Source organism: Nomascus leucogenys, chromosome 8 (genome assembly GCF_006542625.1).
Source record: "Nomascus leucogenys isolate Asia chromosome 8, Asia_NLE_v1, whole genome shotgun sequence".
NCBI lineage: Eukaryota > Metazoa > Chordata > Mammalia > Primates > Hylobatidae > Nomascus > Nomascus leucogenys.
Genome location: NC_044388.1, coordinates 70,410,208 through 70,433,638, shown reverse-complemented (window position 1 = coordinate 70,433,638; position 23,431 = coordinate 70,410,208). Strand labels below are relative to the sequence as shown.

The following is a 23,431-nucleotide window of genomic DNA, read 5'->3' as shown; positions in this document are numbered from 1 at the left end:
ACACGCTCCTGCTTTGGCGTGTCTCTATAAATAGATCTCTTAAAGGAAGGGGCTCACTGGTGCCTGTGCGGTGACTGTTTGTTCATGCTTATAATATGTGTGGAGTCTGGTTAGAAAAAGGGGGACAGAATCAGAACAACATCTTAATGAAGAAAACACTTCCTATTAAAACTTACAGCAAACAATTTTAAATGAAGATATGTATAGTCATAAAAGATTTTAAAGAACAACCAGGGCTGGCTGAACACAAAATTGTTTTTCAAGTTCACATTCAACTTCATGTAAACCCTTGGTGGTGAGCCTTATCCAGTCATTTTTTACTACCATTGAGCTAACTGTGCAATCTGTAAATGATCTTTCAAACACTGTTCTATTTGTCCATCAATGAAAGAGAAACGTAAGAATTGGGAGAGAAAACTGGTAAATTATTATATGCTTGAAGGGAGCAAGATCAAGAGAAACATTAAAACCAATCATCTTCCTCATTTTTTTTTAAACATGTATATTTTCTGTACTTCTGGCTGTTACCAGGAGTAACAAATCAGCAATGCAGAGTAGAGTTCTTTTCAACAAGTAAAGGCATTTGGACATTTACCCAGAGCTGGGTAGTATAGAGAGATCTGGCAAGTGTTAAAATTATTCTGAAGATACTATGAGGATTAAATTTCATACCAAGAAAATTTTACTCACCGTGCAAAATATCTCTAGTTAAGCAAATTATTCAGAACTTGGGACTGAATACATTCAATAAAGCTGTCAAAAAACAAGGATCCATTGTCTCTTTTTTTTGCCTCAAGGAACTTAGACAGACAGCCACCAGACAGGCTTGCTGAACTCCCTGCGGCCTTCAAGGGTGAATTTCTGTAGGACAATCTCCAGACTACAAAACGAACTTAAACAAGTAGTTCTGTAACTTAAGACTCTCTGCCTTAGGATTTCTTTCTAAATTAGTTGGAATTTGTGGCTGCTCTTTACCTGGTCCACTCACCAGAGAAACAACAATCAAAACCAGTGAGTGGCACAGTCAGTGTATGTAATAAAATGATAGCTATTTAGAATACAGATTGTGAAACCAGGTAAAGTTGCAGTGGCCAACACTGTTATATACACTAGAGCAAACACATAATACGTAGCTCTCCCAGAGTTTCTAAAGCACACTACGCATGCCAGAACCTCTTCCAGCTATCAGATCTGGTTACCTTTTATGGCAATAACCCAATTCATACTGTTTTAACCCAAATGAACAGATGATCAAAAGCAGATCATTACAATGACCCTAGATCTTCGCTGTCCAATAGAACTTTCTGCAGTGATGGAAATACTCTATTTCTAGGCTTTCCAGCCTGGCTGTCCCAAGCAACATGGAGCTACTAAACATTTGAACAGGGCTATTGTGACAGAGCAACTAAATTTTTAGTTTTATCTATTGTCAATCTATTTTACTTTAAATTTAAATAGCCATAGATCTTCAGTGACCACCATACTGGACAGAATGGCTCCAGGAGGCTAAATTAGCAGAGAACAAAAAAAAAAAAAAAAAAAATCACCACTTGAATCCTGCTTCAAAACCATTTTAAAATCTGGAATGGAAGAATAATTTTGAAACTAGAATTACAACTAAATTATAACAGACCAAACATGCAATGGGCTGTCAGCATCACTGAGACAGTAGCAGGGGGCAGTAATCTAAAGATGTCTGTGTTTTAAAGCAATGTGTCATTTGATTTTCCACACTGGAATATTTTGCATATAATATTAGGCTCTTTTTAAAAAGGCAACCCATTATTGAAAAACAAAAAACAAAAAACATGGGAGTCAGGCTGTTCCATGAGTATTTTAGGAAGGAAAAGTACAATTGAAAAAAGATTCATTTCACTCTATTGGTACTGTTTGCTCCTAATTTTAAGAATGAGAAGATGATAGAAAAGGACTTTGTCTAGCACTTTACAATTTGCATTCTTGTACCTTGATAGACATAACAGTGAGTTGATTTTGTCAGGTGTAAACAGTGTTTTCACACTTCTTATAGAAGTGTGCCTTCATTATTATTCAACATTTAATTAAGTCATAACACCAGAAAAGATCTGGTAGTGAGTTTCAGCACCCATACTATCCATAGCTAATGACAAAAACAGAGTGCTAGATCTTGAACCTGTAAATAATATTTCAGGCAGAAAATATGGTATTGATATAAAAGGACACAACATAAAGAACCTAGGATTCATGATCAAATGGGCAATTGAATTGTGGTCCTACAACTCTCTCTCTGTGTACAACTGTGAGGAAGTCAATCTCGCTAAACCTCAGTTTTCTCATCTGAAAAATGGGGATATACTGTAATACTGACTTAATGTTAAGTAAATCCTGGATAGAATGCCCTGCATAAAGCAAGCATATAATAAATGTGTGCTTTACTAGTCACATTATAATAATAATATCATTTTTGGTTATTGTGAGTTATAAAAACTCTGGGGCAATCACCATTCCCCCTCTTTTTGTTGTTGTTGTTGTTGCCCAGGCTGGAGTGCAATGGCGCGATCTTGGCTCACTGCAACCTCCGACTCCTGGGTTCAAGAGATTCTCCTGCCTCAGCCTCCCATACCATCCCATTTTAAAACCATTCTTGATCATAAATGGACAGATAAAATCCTATTACTCAGGAGTTTTTTTAACTTCTTTACCACAGGACTAGTGAGAGCCTTTGATGCATTCATTCCCTGATATTCAAGACACTGCTGTCATTAACACAGTAAGAAGGAAATAACCACTTCATTCAACAGTCTTTCCAGTTCTTACAAACATGCTATCTTTATTTCCTCAGATGTTGTCAGACGTAAGGTTTCTTTTGCAGGAGAGATTAATGAGGCAAGAAGCAGACATAAAGGCATAGACTCTAAAGAATTTTAATCTGAAGGAAATTTACTTAAAGACCGTCTAGCCTAATCCTCTAATTTTGTTTTTTTGGAACCTAGGTCCTGGGAAGGTAAAATTGCTTGCCCTAAATTTCTGAAAATTCTATTCCAGTGCTTTTCCTGTCTTAAAATCTTGCATCAAAAGTTGACATCAAGATATACTTTGGGTTCAGTGGTTCTGTGATCCCAATGTCTGTTTCCTCGGGCTTTTAAACTGATGATGGCAATAATTAAATTATAGAAAACTATAATGTATGTGCACAAAATCATGCATGACAAGCATCACCTGTTCTTATTAAGTTTATAAGTGAATGACCCAGATCAATAATTTGGATGAACACATAGAGGAATATAAACTTTTGTAAAAAGCATACACACAAAGAATATAGAAGGATATATGTATACACACACACACACACACACACACACACACATATATATACACGAGAAACCTGTTAGATGTTAAAGACAAATTCAAAACTTGTGATTTTATTGCTTCAGTTTCCAAGCAATTTTTTTAGAAATTACACTTATATCCCTTTCTTCTTGTGTTCAATATAAATCTAAAACCACATTTGACGTGCTTTAAAACCAATAGGTTCTTTCCACTAAACAAGCTGATTCCTAAGAAAGTATAGAATAAAGAAGTCAAAAATAGTTTTCTTACTTGTAAAGCTTTCTAAGGAAAAAGGTTTAAAGAGAATCTTGAAAACCCTGGCTAAAGTATATTTCAGATATTATCAGTGACATTTTCTTATCTATTTGTCAGTGTTTTCCATTTGCTGATTTGATTGAATTCCTGCCCATTCATCTTCTCATGGGAAAACAAAAATTAAAACCAGCTTAACACAAAGAATTGTGTGTGTTTGTGTGTGTGTGTGTGTATGTGTGTGTGTATGTTGGTTTTGCTGACTGGCTTTGAGCCTTTCCCCATCTTTATTACCCTTTCTCTGGTAACAGGTTTCAGAGTAGCATTCAGATCACATTAGAAACCTCATTCTCCTTTCCCGCTATCTATTCCCAAATTTTAAATGCATACTACTTTGGGCCATCATCAGTGAATGGTGGAAAGAGTACAAGCTTTAAAATCCAACAGACCTTTGAAACCAGCCTTCCCCAACTATTAGCAGAATAAAATAAATTTTCATTTTCTCTTGTAAAAGACATGTATAATGTCATAGGATAATTGGACAATTAATGAGATAATACATATAAAACATCTAGTGCAATGCATAAAATACCCCGAAAAATGGCAAATATCATGATCATCTTCAGCAATAACTGACAACAGTTGCAATATTTACAACAATGAAAGTTTAAAGAGGAAGAAAACAAAATTCCATCTTTAAGGGACTTTCAAGCCAAATGAAGAGGCCCAATGTACTCATGTGGAGATGAGTGGCAGCGGAAGAACAAAGAGCCACCCTCCAAGTAAAGGGGATAGGAGAAAAGAGAAGAGTTCGAGAGGGAGGGGTGGTCACAGTTGGAGAAACTCCCTGGAGCAACCAGAACTTGAACTGTGAACTAAATTGCAAGTCAGGCTTGAATATACACGGGGGAGCAGGAGGGTCATTCCAGGCAGAGATGTAGCTATGGCATTAGCTAGAAGATGCATCTCGTGGGTCTGGGTGAAGCAGGGCAAGTCTTCATGTAGGAACCATGATGGGCAACTAAGTACAACTCAGATTGGGCAAGCCTTGAATGTCAAGCTAAGAAGTTCAAGCTTATCCTTCAGCGGCTGGGGAAGCATTGAACATTTCTCAGCAGACAGCAATATATATACAGTGGTCGCCGAGGAAGATTCATCGGCAGGAAAATTTGAAGGTAGGGTGAGAGGAGAGGTGCTGAATGCGTGGAGACCACAGTTTTAACCTACACGGTGGGCTGGATCCATGTGCTATTTCACTCTGGTTAAATATGCTAGACTGGAAATGAAAGGGTGTACATAATATACAAAGCAAATGCTTACTCTTTGCCCACTGAATCAGAGACAAAAGTGGCAAAGTGACGGTGCAGGCCTTCTTAGGGTTACACAGACAGAGAGAAAGGCACAGCCCAGAGAAGTAGGCTAGGGAGAGGTAGGGGCCAGGAGGAGGCCAAGCCTTTAGCAAGGTTTCAATCTGTGGTCAGGATTAAAAGGCTGGTAAGCAGGATTATAAACAGGGATTAAGGTCCTGGTAATGGACAAGGCAGGTTGAGGCCTCAGCAGGGATCAGAGCCCAGCTAAAGAAAAGCCTAGGCCAAGAATGGGAAGGCCATAAGAACATATCATAAGAAAGTCTATCTCTATCTGATCCAGCAAAAAGAAAAATTAGATTGTATATTAAGTTATTCAGGTCTTTCCTTATAATGATGATGATTCTTAAAACGCAAGGGCCAATCGAGGTAGGTAGGTGGGTTCTCATCTCCTACACAGCTACACAGCTATATCTTCAGTTTTAGAAGATTCATCTCTTCCACTTCCTGCTACAGTCACTGTGTACCCCGAATGGCTTAAGGGCTTGGCGCCTCTGTGTATGAAGCCTGAGTTCTGACTCATAAGTCTTAAAAAGATATCTAAGGCTGACTCCTTCATCTTGGGCTACAGCTGCAAAGAAGACAGACACATCCCTTGCTTTTGCAGAGCTTACCTTCTAGTGCACAAGTGGGGAAAAGGACAGATTACTTTAAAAGTCAGGCAAACAAATGAAAGATAATGTCAGAGATAAAGAGATTTAAAAAGGCAAGACTATAAACGTGATGCTGGAGAGTATGGGGACAGAGCTGGGCAAGGCTATTTTGGATTGTGTCATCAAGAAGGTGAAATCTGAGCGGAGAGGAAAAGGAGCTCTGGGGACAAACAGCAAGAAGGAGCTTATATTTCTGGAAAAGAAAGAAATCAGTGTTCAAAGAAATTACTATGGAGGGTGATAGAACATGAGCACCAACTACATGCCAGGCACTGTGTGTGGCACATGGCATTCATTATGTCCTTCATCCTCCAAACAAGCCGTCAAGTTGTTACTGTTTATACTTGATAGAAGAACACAAATAGGTTCATAAAAGCTAAATAAGCTGCCCAAGGTGAACAGTTAACAAATGGCCACACCAGAGTCCAGGTAAGTTTTGGGCCAGAAGCTTGGAAGATGGCTGGATAAAAACACAGAGAGCAGGAGCCCAGGCCTGCTGGGTAGATGATGAGCCCTGCATTAAGTGACAGGAGCAAGGGCAGAAGAAAGGTATAAGCCTGTGTGATGATACAGGGCACTCGCAAACAGGACTTGGTGGACTAGACATGGTGAGGGATTAGCCTATAAACCTGAGTGTGTTGCTAACACTTAGAGGAATGGAGAGCTCTAAAGGGGGTCTGGGTTTTTGCGAAAGACACTGAACTTCGGTTTTAATGTGTTGACCTGATGGGATCTAGGTAGACAGGGAACAGCTGGGTAAAGAAGTCCCGACAGGTGGGTAGAAATATGAAACTGAAATTCAGAAGAAAGGCTGACCCTTAAGATGTGGATCAGGAGTACCTCGGCCACATGGTGGATCAGCAGCCATTTCTGTGTTTTCCTGTAAGGGATAGTGGTATCCATGTTGGCTTCAAAAGCATACTGATCTTTCTCCAACCTTCAGGAAACATGCAAGAATTCTCTCTGCCACCATTAACATGACTAGCTCCAGAAATAGACAGACAGGCAGGTGCACACACACACACACACACACACACACACAGTGAATTTAGTTTTAAGTTAATGGCCCTACTACACAGACATACAGCAAAATGACATGTTATTTAGATTCAAATGCTCAGAGTTAAAATGCTATGAAATCATATGGGCTTTGACTTTTTAATGTTATTCAATTGATGTCATTAAAACAGAGGAATTAGTCTTGTAATTATTCCCTTATGAGCTCTGCTGTCTGTCTGAAAAAAAGAAAAAGCACTCATTTCTGTCCCCAAACCAACTTATTTGGAGGAAAATTAGATGGGTTAAAGACAGCAAAAACCAAGTTTCAACATGCATGTGGGGAGAGGAAGAAAATGCATGTCAATAATGCAGAATGCCCTGCCAGTCAACCTGAGCCGTGCCTTCCATTTGGATTGTGTAGTCTGGCTGATGCGGCAGTGAGGATGGATCTTTTCTCTCCTGTTTTAGTGTGCTAGCCATTCTTAGCACCCTAACACTTCATTAACATGCTAATGTGTGACAATTATTTTGTGCAAGTACCACTATATCTATTTTTTTAAAGTCACTATCAACCACAGCCAGAATGCAGGACATAATTGCTGAAAAATGAACCAAAATACTAATGGTGATCACACCATTACTAATAAGAAAACAAAAAGCTGCTCAAGAGGTTTTTTCCCCCTTTCCATCTTATGGCTTTGGCAGGTCAATCATTCTTTGTGTGATCATCACTGAAAAAAGAATCTGATTTGTCTGGAAGCATAAGCAAACCTTAACATTAACTCTACCAAGAGAAAGAAAGGCAGAGTTAGACAGTTCTCTCACTGTCTAACTCTGTAATCTTGAGCGAGTCATTCCTTATAATAATAATAAAAAAAACTAGTCCCTCACTGATGACTAGTTTTCTTATTTATACAGGTTGAGTATCCCTTATCTGAAATGCTTGGGAACAGAAGTGTTCCAGATTTGGGATATTTTTAGATTTCGGAATATTTGCATTACTGGTTAAGCATCCCTAATGCAAAAATCCAAAATCCGAAATGCTCCAATGATCATTTCCTTTGAACTTTAGGTCAGCATTTAAAGAGTTTCAGGTTTTGGAGCATTTCAGATTTCAGGTTTTAGAATTAGGGATACTCAATATGTTGGAGTCTCTGACATTGTCTTTAAGATCTCTTCTAACATAAATATCTGCAATCAAAGGATACTACTACTTTAACAACGGCTAAACCCTCAATTTTTATTTTAAAATCATTTTATGGATTGTGTATATTATTTGTCTTCATCTTCGATTGGCTTCAAGTATCAAAAAGAACACCTGTACCTCTATGGAGAATCATTGAACTCTAATAAGGTACATGAAAGATGCTGAGATAAATGGAGAGACAGTAAAAGCTCCTAGATGGAATAACTTACCAAAAATATGTTAGTTCTTCAATTTTCATTTATAAATTCAGTAACATTCAAATCAAAATTCAATTGTAGTTGAGGAACTGATTCCATTGTATTTATTTCAAAATTCATATATGGCCAGACACGGTAGCTCATGCCTGTAATCCCAGCACTTTGAGAGGCCAAGACAGGCAGATTACTTGAGGTCAGGACTTCAAGAACAGCCTGGCCAATACAATGAAACCCCGTCTCTACTTAAAATACAAAAATTAGCCAGGCATAGTGGTGCGCACCTGTAGTCCCAGCTACTCGGGAAGCTGAGGCAGGAGAATTACTTGAACCAGGGAGGCGAAGGTTGCAGTGAGCTGAGATTGTACCACTGTACTCCAGCCTGGGTGAAAGAGTGAGACTCAGTCTCAAAAAAAAAAAAAAAAAAAAAAATCATATAGAAAAGAAAAGTTCACAGATACCTAAATCCACTATGAAAAAGAAGAGCAATAAGCAGGACTTACTCTACCAGATAGTAAAATACACTACCAAGCCATAGCAACAAAACAGCATAAACTTTAGTTAAAGAACAGAAAAACCAATGGAGCATATCAGAGAGCTGAAGGGCAACACCAGCTTAAATAAACAGAGTCACCATATGAAAAATCAATGGATTGCTACCCGCTACCACATACACACATGGACTTCAGAGAGATTAAAGACCTAAATGTGAAAGATAAAACTATAAAACTGATATGAATAGATAATTTTTGTATCAGAAGAAGAGGGAATATTCTGCAAAGCCCCCAGAGTAAAATACTGATAAACTAAATTACATCAAAATTAAAGACTTCTGTTCAACAAAAAGTGTAAGAGACAAAAGTTAACAGAAACATGACAGGCTAGGAGAATACATGTAATGTCTAAAGCCAGCCAGGGACTATATGGACTATACAAAGAATGCCTATAAATCAATAGGAAAAGTAAAAAATTTCCAGTAGATACACGTGCAATGAATTTGAAGGGGAATTTACAGATGAGAAAAATCCAAAAAAATCAAGCACATGAAGACATAATCAAATCCAACAATAATCAGATAAAAACAAAGCAAAACAAAAAATATATCATTTTACACTCACTAGACAGAAATAGGGAAAATTAGAAAGCTTAATAATGCTAAGTACTGGCGGGAATATGGGAATAAGCATTCACACAGCTGGTGGGTGCTTTGACTGGTGAATCATTCCGGAGGTAATCAGTGTACTTTTTGAAATTATACTGTGTACAGTATCTGAGCTGGGTACCTATGCCCTCTGGCTCAGCAAGTCTACTATTAGGCTAGAACCCAAATAAATTCCCCTTGGTACTTTCCAGTAAGGGATGTATCTGAGGCTTTTCACAGTAGTTGTGTTCATGGTGAGGTGAGATGGAGACAATATAGGGGTCCATCCCTGGGAGAGAACAGAAGTAAAATGTATTCTAGACGCACTTCAACAACTACGGGCATTTGGATGCAACGGATTAGATGTACACATAGCAATATCCATGGACCTTAAAATAGAATACTGAGTGGAGAAAATACAAAGAAACAAAATAAGATACATAACTCATATTCACATAAATTAAAATGCAGTTACAATAAATTCCAAATATGAAACTACGTGAATTTTATAAGAACACATCCGCTGGCAAGTGCATGCATTTTGAATGACTGAGTTCTCAAATGACTAGGAATGAGGATGAAGGAGAATGTACGCCTGCCAGCATGTACTCATACACAAGTAAGTAGAGACCTATGAGATTATGTGTGTCTATGTGTATGGATCTATGTATCAAACAAGAGTTTTACAAAATACACATATTCTTATTCCATATAATGCACTCTGTTTACATTTCCTGTTTCCTTTTTTATTTTTTAATGCTGATCTCTGTCCACAAAATTGATTGCATAACCTAGCAATGCGTTACAACTTTACTTTTTAAAGCACTGATGTAGACAATAATAAAGGCATTACAGTGAGTTCCTTGCAGAATAATAATAATAGTGCCATAAAACTAAGAATTGTAAGCAAGAGCCCGAGCACAGGCAGCCGACTTGAGAAAAAGCTCTCTCTTGTGCTCCTTCTCCCAAAGATTCACATTCTCAGGGAATTACCAGGAGTCTGGGTCTGCTCCCTCATCACGTGATTCTGACCTCAACAGCACTTCCGGACGGTGAACTTTTCACCCCTACTTCAGCCCTGGCCTGTCAGACTGAGGCCAGAACTAAAGCAGGAAATGATACGCTACTTGCTTAAGCAGAGGGATATTTTACAACATAAAGGAATATTTCTAAGCATTCCTTAAACACATTCAAACGGGATGTAAATATATAAAAATATGATCCTTCTCTTTTGAAATGGAAAGTTGGAAGATACACAAAAGGCAGAAACGCTAAGGACCAAAATAATAAAATAGAAAAAACTTGAAAACAGGAGTAGGTCGCCCAGATTTCAAGGGAGCAGGAAGCTAAATGTGTGTAGGAGGAGATGCTGTATAAGATAGAAAAGTCAATGGGCTGTTTCCAATTTTCAGTTCAGTAAATAAAAATTAAAAGCAAACAAAACTTTATATTTCAAATGAACCGGATATCATCTTGCAAGGGCAGCTTTAGGTCCTCTTCCTACCAGAAGCTCTTACCAGAAAACATTTCTTGGCCAATACAGAACATAGCAAATTTTAAGTATTTAAACAGGACTATAGGCTTCTGAGCTAAATAGGGGTAGATGCTTCTGGGCTAACTGAGGTACAGCAAAAGGTGGGGTGCAGAACTCTGTTTCTACCTTTGCAGCTGTGCCCAAGTGGAGAGATGAGAAGGAGTGACCAGTTTTTGATGCAGAGAGCACCAGGTCTGCAAGCGGAGGGAGGCAGCGGCCCTGGACATGATGTTCCCTGAAGGGCAGCTTTTGTACAGGGATACTCAAGAGCCAGCTGTATCAGCCTGGGTTTGAAGCAGGCATCTACCTGGGGCTATCATCAACTGCTTATGAAACAGAATTAAGTTGGAAGAGGTTATATAAAAGAAAACAAAAAAACTAAAAAGAACTACATTTCCTAGAATCCATATAACAAAGGCAGAAAAAATATAATCTATACACAGAGAGGAGTGGCTTTTGGTCTATAGGCTAGAAAAAAAGGTGCAGATAAAGTGGGTGACCACGGAGCAAAACAAGCAGGGGGCTACAGGAACCATGAAGTTGTTTTAGCATATTTACCAGTTAGTGGTCCTGAAATGATAGGTGTCCACAAAGTACACATGCTATGTTAAAGATAATGGCCAGCTCTTTTCAATTTTTGATGAAAACATAGCAAGAGAACAGTTATTCCAAAAGCCATCATTTATTGAAAAGGCTCTTGACAATATCCAATTGCTAATCCTTATGGCAACTCTGCAAGGTAAGTGATAGCACCTTTTACAAATGAAGAAACAGACCATCATCGATGCTAAGAAAGCTCCTCAGAGTTGTATAGGAATAAGAGGCAGAGCCAAGATTTGAGCCTAAGGGTTTCTGATTTCAAAATATCTTTCTGTTCAGCATACTGACACTCAAAAAGTATATGTAGATGAAAATTGATTAAGCAAGACATCAAAAAGAATTTCCTCCACTTAAAAATGCTAAAATGGGTTAAGCATTGAAGGTGTAAATTACCAATGTCAATTTCCTGGTTTTAATAATAGTACTGTGGATATTAAAGATAGTATCATGGGGAAGCTGGGTGAAGGGTACATGAAAACTCTGTAAGTTTTGCACCTCCTTGCGGCCTAAGATTCCTTTAAACTTAAAAGTGTCTGTTTTAAATAAGGGAACAGACTTTTTGGAAAGTTATACAGCATCTTTCTCCTTTGGATACATTTTTTTTTTTTTTTTTAAAAGCTAATTCTCGGCCAGGCGCGGTGGCTCACGCCTGTAATCCCAGCACTTTGGGAGGCCAAGGCAGGCGGATCACGAGGTCAGGAGATTGAGACCATCCTGGCTAACACAGTGAGACCCCGTCTCTACTAAAAATACAAAAAATTAGCCGGGCGTGGTGGCGGGCACCTGTAGTCCCAGCTACTGGGGAGGCTGAGGCAGGAGAATGGCGTGAACCTGGGAGGCAGAGCTTGCAGTGAGCTGAGATCACGCTGCTGCACTCCAGCCTGGGCGACAGAGCGAGATTCAGCCTCAAAAAAAAAAAAAAAAAAAAGCTAATTCTCAGTTGTCTGCAGTAACCTAAATACTGCAAGAAATAAAATGATATTGAATACCTTCAACTCTCATTCAATTTTAATAAACTTTCATTAAGTGCATATTAATGAAGTACATGGTACTGTACAATTTCATCTATATAAATTAGTGTGCTCCCACAGTCAAGGTTTTCTCATTTTTGTCTTTGTCTACCACGTTGACATACAGGAATCAAGGAAATACAGCTATCAGTAATATCTACAGTGAACATCATGAAACTGAAATGCCTACCTGACATTAAAAGAACATTTGATAAGAAAATTTACTTTTTTATCCCAAGAATTACTACTTTTTTTAGTAAATATGACAATTTTGAAACAGCAATCATTTATTGAATGTTTTCTATCTGTCACTAAATTCACTTACTATCAGCACTACAGAGTAAAAATGGATCTTCTCGTTTTATAAATAAGGAAAGATAGACTCTTAAAATTCACTTTGCCAAAGTCATGCCACTATTAAGTGGCAAAATGAGGATTCAAATTCAGATCTCTAAACACGACACACCTTCCACTATCTCTGCCCCTGCACACTTTCATTCCTACACTTAAAAGGCATCTATTATATCCTTTACCAACCAAACCTTCATGGCAAAATATCCTTTCTAAGTACATTTACACATTTTTTTTAAATTCTCAATATTCATTCCTGGCTCCTATTTAAAGTTAAAGTTTGTTACTGAGGCTGAAGAAAAAATCTTACAAGAATGAAAGAAATGCAAGTGGTATTCCAAGTAACAATATGTGCATGCTCCAGTGGGAAACATGAGAAGAGCATCTGCCAAATTCATTTTGGCCCCATTTGATACTATCTCACTGATCTGGGTCCAACTTACATTTGTTTCTCTCTTTCTTTCCCTCCCCCATTTCCTCGTTGTTCCAGAAGCATATAAAAATCATAGCAAAGAAGCTGGATAGAATTTCCAAGAATACACTGAAAACACTGTCAAATAGGAGAATGGCTATCTAGTCCAAGCATAACTTCATTTCAATTAAGAAAAATCTAAAATGCTAAAACAAATCTTTCTGGAATCAGAAAAAAAAAAACAAAAAACATTATCTAAATATTGATTATAAAAACCAATAGGTTTGTGGGGAGAAATTCTCAAAAGAACTAATTAAATATGCCTTTTAATCTGTACTTACGCATAGGGCACCATAATTTAGTATGAGTCAGCCTTCAAGCCGGATGTACTTTTTAATTCAAACTTATATTTAAAGCCTTTAATTATGTTTAATTCTACTTCCAGCTTTTGTTCCCCAGCACTGATCCCTATCTGTTCAACCCTGATGTAAATGAATCTCAGATTTCTGATACTTACAGTGAAACACATCATTTTTGAAGATCCATAAACTTCACGATACTGTTCTTGACTTCTATCTGCATCTGAAATCTTTAAAGTCTAATCTATGTAACTGGTACTTTCTTTTTTAAAAGAAACAGTCAGTTCTCAATCAGTCAAGCTTTTAAAAAATCAAAGTAAAAATGGCTAACTGATTTATACTTTTAAAATCACCTAGGCATTTTCCCCCTATGGTGATATTTTATAGCATCCCTATTTCTTTCCTTCCAACTTCCTGGTGAATTAAGGGACAGTACCATATTAGTACAACAGTAAAGAAAAAATAACTTTATAAAAAGTCAAACACGGCCGGGTGCAGTGGCTCATGCCTGTAATCTCAGCACTTTGGGAGGCCAAAGCGGGAGGATCACCTGAGGTCAGGAGTTTGAGACCAGCCTGATCAACATGGAGAAACCCCGTCTCTACCAAAAATACAAAATTGGCCAGGTATGGTGGCACATGCCTGTAATCCCAGCTACTTGGGAGGCTGAGGCAGGAGAATCGCTTGAACCTGGGAGGCAGAGGTTGCGGTGAGCTGAGATGGCACCATTGCACTCCAGCCTGAGCAACAAAAGTAAAAACTCCGTCTCAAAATAAAAGAAAATAAAATAAAAATAAAAAGTCAAACACATAGGCTAAAAACTCCTGTCTTCTTCTAACTAGATATCAACTAACAAACAATACTAATGAATATTTTCAGCCTTGTATTTAGGGGCTTAGGTAATAATGCTATGAAGTCTAGTCTATAAGTCTCCCACCATACCACTCCCGACAAAAAGATGAGACTAAATAACTGTGTCAGGCATTGCATTAACCTGGGAAATACCACAGGAATATTTTGGTACTCCATCTAACAGGTTCACACTCTAATGGAGGAGATGAAGTTAATAGACAATGATAATTCAGTGTGATGAAGGATGCTACAAGGACAGGGTGCCTGAGAAATATACAGGAGGGATTAATATGGTTTGGCTGTGTTCCCACCCAAAGCTCATCTTAAATTGCAGCTCCCACAATTCCCATGTGTTATGAGAGAGAGCCGGTGGGAGATCATTGAACCATGGGGACAGTTTCCCCCATACTGTTCTCATGATAGTGAATAAGTCTCAGAAGATCTGATGGTTTTTTATACAGGGAAACCCCTTTTGTTTGGCTCTCTCATTCTTGACGCCGCCATGTAAGAAGTGCCTTTCGCCTTCCACCATGATTGTGAGGCCTCCCCAGCCATATGGAACTGTGAGTCCATTAAACCTCTTTTTTCTTTATAAATTACCCAGTCTCAGGTATGTCTTTATCAACAATGTTAAAACGGACTAATACAGAGACATTTAATACAACATGAAGAGAAAGGATTTCAGGGTGCTCAGAAGAATTCCCCAAAGGAAGTGATGTCCAAGAGAGACTAGGAAATAAGTAACCACTTCACATCCACTAGGACGGCTATATTTAAAAAGACTGACAATAATCAGTAATGGGAAGGATATAGAGGAATTGGAAACCTCATACATTGCTGGTGAGAAGGTAAAAGGTTACAGCCACTTTGGAAGACAGTTTGGCAGTTCCTCAAAATGTTAGGCATAGAATTACCCTATGACACAGAAATGTCACTCCGAAATATATAACCAAGAGGACTGAAAACATACATCCACACAAAAACTTGGACATGAATGTTCATAGCAGCATTACTCTAAACAGTCAAAAAGTAGAAACAATTCAAATGTCTCTCAACTGATGAATCAATAAACAAAATATGCTGCATTCCAAAATGGAATATTATTCAGTCATAAAGAACGAAATAGCAATTCATGCCTCCACATGTATGAACATGGACAAATCTTGAAAATGTATGCTAAGTGAAAAAAGTCAGATACAAAAGGTTACAAAATGTACGATTCCATTTACATAAAATGCCCAAAATAGGCAAATCCTTAGATCCAGAAAGTAGATTAGTGGTTTCCAGGGACTAAGAAGAAGAGGAAAATGGGGAGCACCTACTAATGGGGTATGGGGTTTCTCACTGAGGTGATGACAAAATTCTGAAATTAGATCATGGAATTTTAGATCATGAAGAGTCATGCAATTTTGTGAATATACTAAAAACCACTGAATTCTACATGTGAAAACGATACATTTTGTGGCATATGAGTAATCTCTTAATTAAACAAGAGAAAAAATAATAGTGAATATGTGAAAATATTGAACAAAGGAATCAAAAGGAACAAAAAGAAGGGGAAAGTGACAAAAATGATAGCTGATAAGGAGAAAGGAGAAACTGAGGTGGGCTCCAGCATAAGAAAGAAGACACAGGTTCCAGAACAGGACGAGGAGGTAGGTCTCAGAGCAGGAAGGAGGAGGCAGTTTCCAGAACAGAAAGGAGAAGGCAGATCCCAGAGTGGTAAAAAGGAGGCAGGTTCCAGAGCAGGGAGGAGGAGGCAGATCCCAGAGCAGGAAGGACGCGGCGGGTCCCAGAGCAGAAAGGAGGAGGTGGGATCCAGAGCAGGAAGGAAGAGGTGGGATCCAGAGCAGGAAGGAGGAGGTGGGATCCAGAGCAGGAAGGAGGAGGTGGGACCCAGAGCAGGAAGGAGGAGGTGGGATCCAGAGCAGGAAGGAGGAGGTGGGATCCAGAGCAGGAAGGAGGAGGCGGATGCCAGAGCAGGAAGGAGGAGGAAGATCCCAGAATGATAAAGAGGAGGCAGGTTCCAGAGCAGTGAGGAAGAGGTAGGTTCCAGAACAGGAAGGAGGCTGTCTATGGCCATACCACCCTGAATGCACTAGATCTCATCTGATCTCAGAAGCTAAGCAGGGTCGGGCCTGGTTAGTACTTGGATGGGAGGAAGGAAGAGGCAGGCTTCAGAGCAAGAAGAGGGAGTTGGTTCCAGAGCAGGAAGGAGAAGGCAGATCCCAGAGTAGTAAAGAGGAGGCAGGTTCCAGAACAAGAAAGAGGAGGCGGGTTCCAGAGCAAGAAGGAGGAGGTAGTTTCCAAAGCAGGAAGGAGCAGGCAGATCCCAGTGCAGGAAGGAGGAGGAGACAGATCCTACAGCAGGAAGGAGAAGACAGGTTCCAGAGCAGAAAAGAGGAGGGAGGTTCCAGAGCAAGAAGAGGGAGTTGTTTCCAGAGCAGAAACGTGAAGGTGGGTTTTGGCAGTTTCAGAGCAGGAGGAAGAAGGCAGTTCCCAGCTCAGGAAAGAGGAGGCAGGTTCCAGGGCAGGAAGAAGGAGGAGGCAGTTTTCAGAGCAGGAAGGAGGAGTCAGATCCCAATGCCAGAAGGAGGAGGCAGGTTCCAGGTCAGGAAGAAGTAGGTGGCTCTAGAACAGGAATACAGAGGTGAGTTTCAGCACTTTCAGAGCAGGAAGAAGGAGTAGCAGGTTCCAGAGCAGGAAGGAGGAGACAGATTCCAGGGCAAGATGAAGGAGGAGGCAGACCCCAGTGCAGGAAAGAGGAGAAGGCAGGTTCCAGAGCAGGAAGGAGGAGGCAGATCCCAGTGCAAGATGAAGGAGAAGGCAGGTTCCAGAATAGGAAAGAGCAGGCAGACCCCAGTGCAGGAAGAAGGAGAGGGCAGATTCCAGAGCAGGGAGGAGGAGGCTGGTTCCAGAGCAGGAAGGAGGAGGCGGGTTCCAGAGCAGGAAGGAGGAGGCAGATCCCAGTGCAAGATGAAGGAGAAGGCAGGTTCCAGAGCAAGAAAAGGGAGGTGGTTCCAGAGCAGGAACATGGAAGTAGGTTTTGGCAGTTTCAGGGCAGTTAGGAGGAGAAGGCAGGTTCCAGAGCAGGAAGGAGGAGGCCGGCTGCAGAACAGGAAGAAGGAGGTGGGTTTCAGCAGTTTCAGAGCAGGAAGAAGGAGGTGGTTCAGAAGCAGGGAGGAGGAGGTACTTCGGGAGCAGGAGAATAAGGAACGAAGCGGGACTGGGATGTGGTTTGCCCTTCACTAGTGACAAAGCACTGAATGTGAGTACAGGTTAATTGTGCAGGCCTGGAGGCAAAATTTGAGGGAGTTGACATCTAAAGCTTCTTTTCTGACTGGCAGTAACTGGCAACCTGGAGGGGTAGGAAATTCAAGGTGAATGGAGGACGTTAAGAACCACCTCTGAAGAATAGGAGACACAGACTGATGAGAAAATAAGCCAGTTATTGGAAGGTTCCCACCATTTAAAAACAACAACAACATCCATGTTTAACACTACAAAATAATTTACTTAGCCATCAAACGAATAGGAGCATCTGAGAAGAGATTTTCTCCACTGTCCAGTCTCCTGGCTCCAGGCAGCAGGCTTACTGCCTCCTGGTTTTTACAGAAACATTTGCATCTTTTTGAATACTCTCCTATTCCGTTCACCAACTGCTCCAGTCCTGAAGCTGGCTGTTTCTTAGTTTATTTGTTTTCCTCAGATGTTAAGATTATTTCAACAACTGGGTACTGTAGATATAAAATATGGATATGAGACCAGGTGTGGTGGTTCACACCTGTAATCCCAGCAATTTGGGAGGTTGAGGCAGGAGTTTTAGATCAGCCTGGGCAACATGCTGAGAACCCTGTCTCTATTTTTAAAAAATGAAAAAACTTAGCTCGACGTGGTGGCATGTTCCTGCAATCCCAGCTACTTGAGAGGCTGAGGCAAGAGGGTCACTTGAGCCCAGGAGTTTAAGGCCGTGGTAAGCTAGGATCATGCCACTGCACTGCAGCCTGAGTATCAGAGTGAGACCCTGTCTCCTAAAATAAAATAAAATAAAAATGGATTTGAAGATGCTTATTATAAAGCTTTCCATAACCATAAGAGAAAACAAGCTTTTCTCCTTATTCATTGTATATTATTTTTCTGTTTTTGTTTGTTTTTTGTTTTTTTTTTTGAAAGAAGTCTCACTCTTGTTACCCCAGGCTTGAGTGCAATGGCTCGATCTCGGCTCACTGCAACCTCCGCCTCCCGGGTTCAAACGATTCTTCTTCCTCTGCCTCCCAAGTAGCTGGGATTAAGGCGCCTGCCACCACGCCCGGCTAATTTTTGTATTTTTTAGTAGAGACAGGGTTTCACCATGTTGGCCAGGCTGGTCTCGAACTCCTGACCTCAGGTGATCCGCCCACCCTGGGCCTCCCAAAGTGCTGGGATTACAGGCGTGAGCCACTGCGCCTGGCCATTTTTCTCTGTTTCTATTAGTATTTCATAATTTTTTCAACACCAGGAAACCAGGATTCTATTTGATATGTTCTAGTTAATAAGACATGTTAATGATCATTATTTTCTATGCTTCAGTAATGAGCAATTCACACTTACATGAATAAAATTAGCTTTTACCTTCAGTTGGTAAAGCTGACCTTCAAGTCTAAGCTGAAGATTTTCTCAGAAACTTTCCAATCAAGATCTAGATCTCCACAGATAGGAATAATGGAGTGACTCCACCAGTAGATTTTACCTACAGAAAAAGCAATAATTTATCAGAACTTTGTGTGAAGGAAAGGTGCTGCATAGTTATTACTGAATCATGTAAACATACCAAGTCTCCAAATAGTACTAAAGTTTTTTATTTCTACTTATTAGGCAAACACATACCAGTTAACATTTTTTGAAAGCTTCCTATGTTGCTGGATGTAACTACATTTGTTTCTTTTTTTTTTTTGAGACGAAGTCTCGCTCTGTGGCCCAGGCTGGAGTACAGTGGTGTGATCTCAGCTCACTGCAACCTCCTTCTCCCAGGTTCAAGCGATTCTCCTGTCTCAGACTCCTGAGTAGCTGGGACTACAGGTACGCACCACCATGCCCAGTTAATTTTTATATTTTTAGTAGAGATAGGGTTTTGCCATGTTGGTCAGACTGGTCTTGAACCCCTGACCTCAAGTGATCTGCCCGCCTTGGCCTGCCAAAGTGCAGGGATTACAAGCATGAGACAACGTGCCTGGCCCATATTTGTTTCTCATCATTGATGTCATTTTGCAGATGAAGAAAATGGAACACAGCTAGTAAATGACAGTCACAATTTGTACCCAAGGATTCTGGATCTAGGTTCTGAGTTCTTAATCACAGAACAACCTTAACACACTGTCTTGACATAGGTCCATATACTCTAGGAAAAAGTTTTAAAACTTAGATGGTATGAGGAATCCTATATGGTTTATTCCCATTTGATTGCTAGTGCTTCTCAAAATACATAAATGTCATCTAAAATTCAAAATACTATAGTCAGGGTGAGATAGTCACAAGAGACTGAACCAAGGGGAGACAACCTGGGTATTTCAGACAGAGGACCAAGCAATGGGCTATGTGTTCACGATGTATCTGAAACTCTCCTGGGCCTAAAAACTTAGACTTTTGGGCTAGATGACCAGAAATGTGCTTATAGTTCTAAAAAAGAAACACACACTGTGAAACCCTTGACCTCCTCCATCGCCGATCTGTTTCCTTCTTTCTGAGTAGTCATTCATTACTTATTCTTCTAGGCTTTAGTCGAAATCTCTCTCTTTTCTCTCTCTGCCAATTGGTCTCTTGTTTCACTTTACACTTTGTTAATGCAGGTCTATTCTGGACAATTTAGCATTTCTTAGGGTAACAGACAATTCAATTTGTTCATTTGAACGCTTTTAGAAACAAAGCAAAGCATAAAGAAATAAAAATGCATAATGCTCAATATTCTCTAAGTATTATATATAATAATATATCATGAGCTTGACTGGGAGCCCTTTCAGGAAAAGGAACAGGCTGGTGAGCCCGGAGCAAGTGGTAGGATGCTGGGTGCACTGTGGACAACACTGATGAGCAGTACATCTCCCTCCTTCAGGGATATCCCATGTTTGCTAACTCAGTGTGCTGCATACATTTACTTACACTTGCAAATAAGTAAACATGTTGAGATTCAATATGTGAACTTGAAACAAGGCCTGCAGTCACTATATTTTCTAGGTATTTCTGCCAAAGTAAACATTTTTCCTTGGATCTTGATTCTCTGATTCTCCAATCTTGTTTTCTTTGTATTTTGCTTTGATCCTGTCTTGTTTCTGCTGTTCTTCTTGAACATTTAAAATGTGTGCCTTTCCCTGTATAAAGGGTAAAGAAACTCTAAGGTGTGCTTGGGTGTGGAAGCTGGCTTTGCAAATAAGAAAGCATCTTAAAGATCAGTACACGGTGTTAGTATCCGAAATCAATGGCATTACAGCCTTTCTATCATCAGAGTGTGAGGAGGAATCAAACTTCCAACAAATTGCCATAGGGAATTTCTCTTAGCCAGTTTCTCTAGCCTTTGCTACACAATTCTTTTTTTTTTTGCTTTGGAAATGTCCTTTAATATTTATTTTTTCTTTTTTTTTAATTTTACTTTAAGTTCTGGGATACATGTGCTGAACATGCAGGTTTGTTACATAGGTATACATGTGCCATGGTGGTTTGCTGCACCTATCAACCCGTCATCTAGGGTTTTTTTGTTTTTTGTTTTGAGACAGAGTCTCACACTGTCACCCAGGCTGGAGTGCAGTGGTGCGGTCTCGGCTTACTACAACCTCTGCCTCCTAGGTTCAAGCGATTCTCTTGCCTCAGCCTCCTGAGTAGCTGGGATTACAGGCGCCCACCACCACGCCCAGTTAATTTTTTGTAATTTTAGTAGAGGTGGCATTTCACTATGTTGGCCAAGCTGGTCTCCAACGCCTGACCCCGTGATCCACCCACCTCCCAAAGTGATGGAATTACAGGCATGAGCCACCGCACCTGGCCTGTCATCTAGGTTTTAAGCCCTGCACGCATTAGATATTTGTTCTAATGCTCTCCCTCCCCTTTCCCCTCACTCCCTGACAGGCCCCAGTGTGTGATGTTCCCCTCCCTGTGCTACACAAATTATACCTATATTGTAACAGTAACAGCAGCAGCAGCAATAATATGTAATGATGATAATAATAACAACAACATAGCATTTACTCTAAGCCAGTACTCTTCTCAGCACTCTACCGGTATTAATCAGATGGTCTGCACAATAGCCGCATGAGATAGGTGCTATTGTTTACCTACATTTTATAGATGACGTAAGAAACAGAGAGGTTAGTTCACTTGCTCAAAGTCACACACTGGTAAGTGGTGGAGGCAGGATTTGAGCTCAGGAAGCATGACTCCAGAACACCAACTCATAATCCCATTAATCTAAAATGCCTCATAAATATCTTAACAATGGCCTTAAGACACTCCAAGGTTCCAACTGTTTTCCCAGTCAAATCTGAATGAATTTCCATAATTACACAAATGATATCACACATCCAGAAAAGTCCCTATCTCATAAAACTATATTCTTCTCTGCACAACCACCACAGAAATCCAGAACTAAAAGTCTAATTTAATAATTATACCCTGTAGGATTCTTACAAAAATCCAAAATAAAAAATAATGCAGAAACTATTCCTTTTAACTTTGCAAAATAAAAACTAAAAGCTAAGCTTTCCTGTACAAATTATGTCTTACTTTTTGCGTCGAAAGAATTTCAAGCTTACAGAAATGTTGTACGAGCTGTTCGAATAACTCTCATCTATCCTTCACCAGGAGATCCCAATTCGAGTTAGGCCAACTTTGCCAGTAATGCTCTTTCTAGTCAAAGGATCTATTTCAGGATCACACTTTCTATTTAGTTGTCATCGCTCTTCTGTCTCTTTTGATCTGGAATAGTATCCTTGACCTTCACAACCTTTATATTATGGAAGAAAGCAGGTAAATTATTTTGTAAAATGCCCCTGAACTGGGATTAGAGATATTTTCTCATGAAAAGATCTGAAGATTGTATTGTTTGGAAGAGATGCTGTGTTCTTCTCATTGCATCCCATCAAGTGACATAGAACATTGTGGGTCCCATCACTGCTGATGAGAACTTTGATCACTTGAGTAAGGTTGTGTCTTCCAAGTTTCTCCAGTAAAGCTCCTGTGTTTCCCCTTAAAATGCATAAGGATTTGTGGACAGATACTTTGTGGTTATATAAAGATTCTGATCCTCATCCAACTTGTATCCACTATTGTTAGCATCCGTTGACGTTTCTTACCTGGATTAATTATTACTATGATGACTGCCAAATGGTAATCTCTCCAATTCCAGAATTCCTTCTGTATATCAGACAGCGTTCTATTTTAAGGAAGAACTTTCTCTTCTCCCCACATTTTTATGCATTTATTTATTTATGCAAGTGTGGATTCATGTATTTCTTGTTTAGTGGGATATAATCTGTAACTATCATTGTCATTTTGGTGCTCAAATTGTTCCAGCTTTCACATGGGTTTAGTGAGAATCCCTTGAAGCTGACTGTTGTGTCCTTGTGGCATCTCCCATTACTCTTTCAGAGTTTCCATATCTTCTGTGACAAGACATTCAGGGCTCATCTTGTACCTTTTCTTTCCCAGCTCTAGAACCAGACATTTATTTCAAAGACCCCTAGTTGCTTTAAGCAAAAACTGGAATTTAGAAACTATAATCTGGGTAGCAGACGTGCTCATATTTACCGGGCTGCACTGCATCCTGGCCCTTTCAGTGAACAGAGTTAGGAAACGGGTGTGTGTGGGGTGTGTGTGTGTGCTGGGGGTGGGGGGGATATGTGCATTTATTCATAGACATGCATACACTTTAACATTTATATTATTTCTACACTGAAATTTCTATATCTATAAAATTTCTACATATCAAAATCCACACATTCACAATGAAACCTTAAATTCCTATTCACAATACAGGGTTCATTCTGGCTCTCCCCTTTTTTATATCTGTAACTATTCTCCAACAGTAAGAAGTCTGGCTCCCATTACCTTCAATATATTTACTTACTTGCCCTGATAGGTCTCCTTGCTGAGACCTGCCTAATGGCTTGACAAATGGAAGGAAGAAAGGAAGAAGGAAGGAAGGAGGGCTGGCAATACCGACTTTT

The 23,431-nt window shown here is 39.7% G+C and overlaps 1 long non-coding RNA gene across 1 annotated transcript in view; it reads right to left on the bottom strand.

Moving 5' to 3' along the window:
• Positions 1-23,431, bottom strand: part of LOC100595963 — a 325,347-nt gene that overhangs the window by 211,120 nt on the left and 90,796 nt on the right. Inside the window, exon 3 of the long non-coding RNA XR_001116227.2 lies at positions 18,852-18,969. This is a non-coding gene — a long non-coding RNA (uncharacterized LOC100595963). The remainder of the gene's footprint in view (positions 1-18,851; positions 18,970-23,431) is intronic.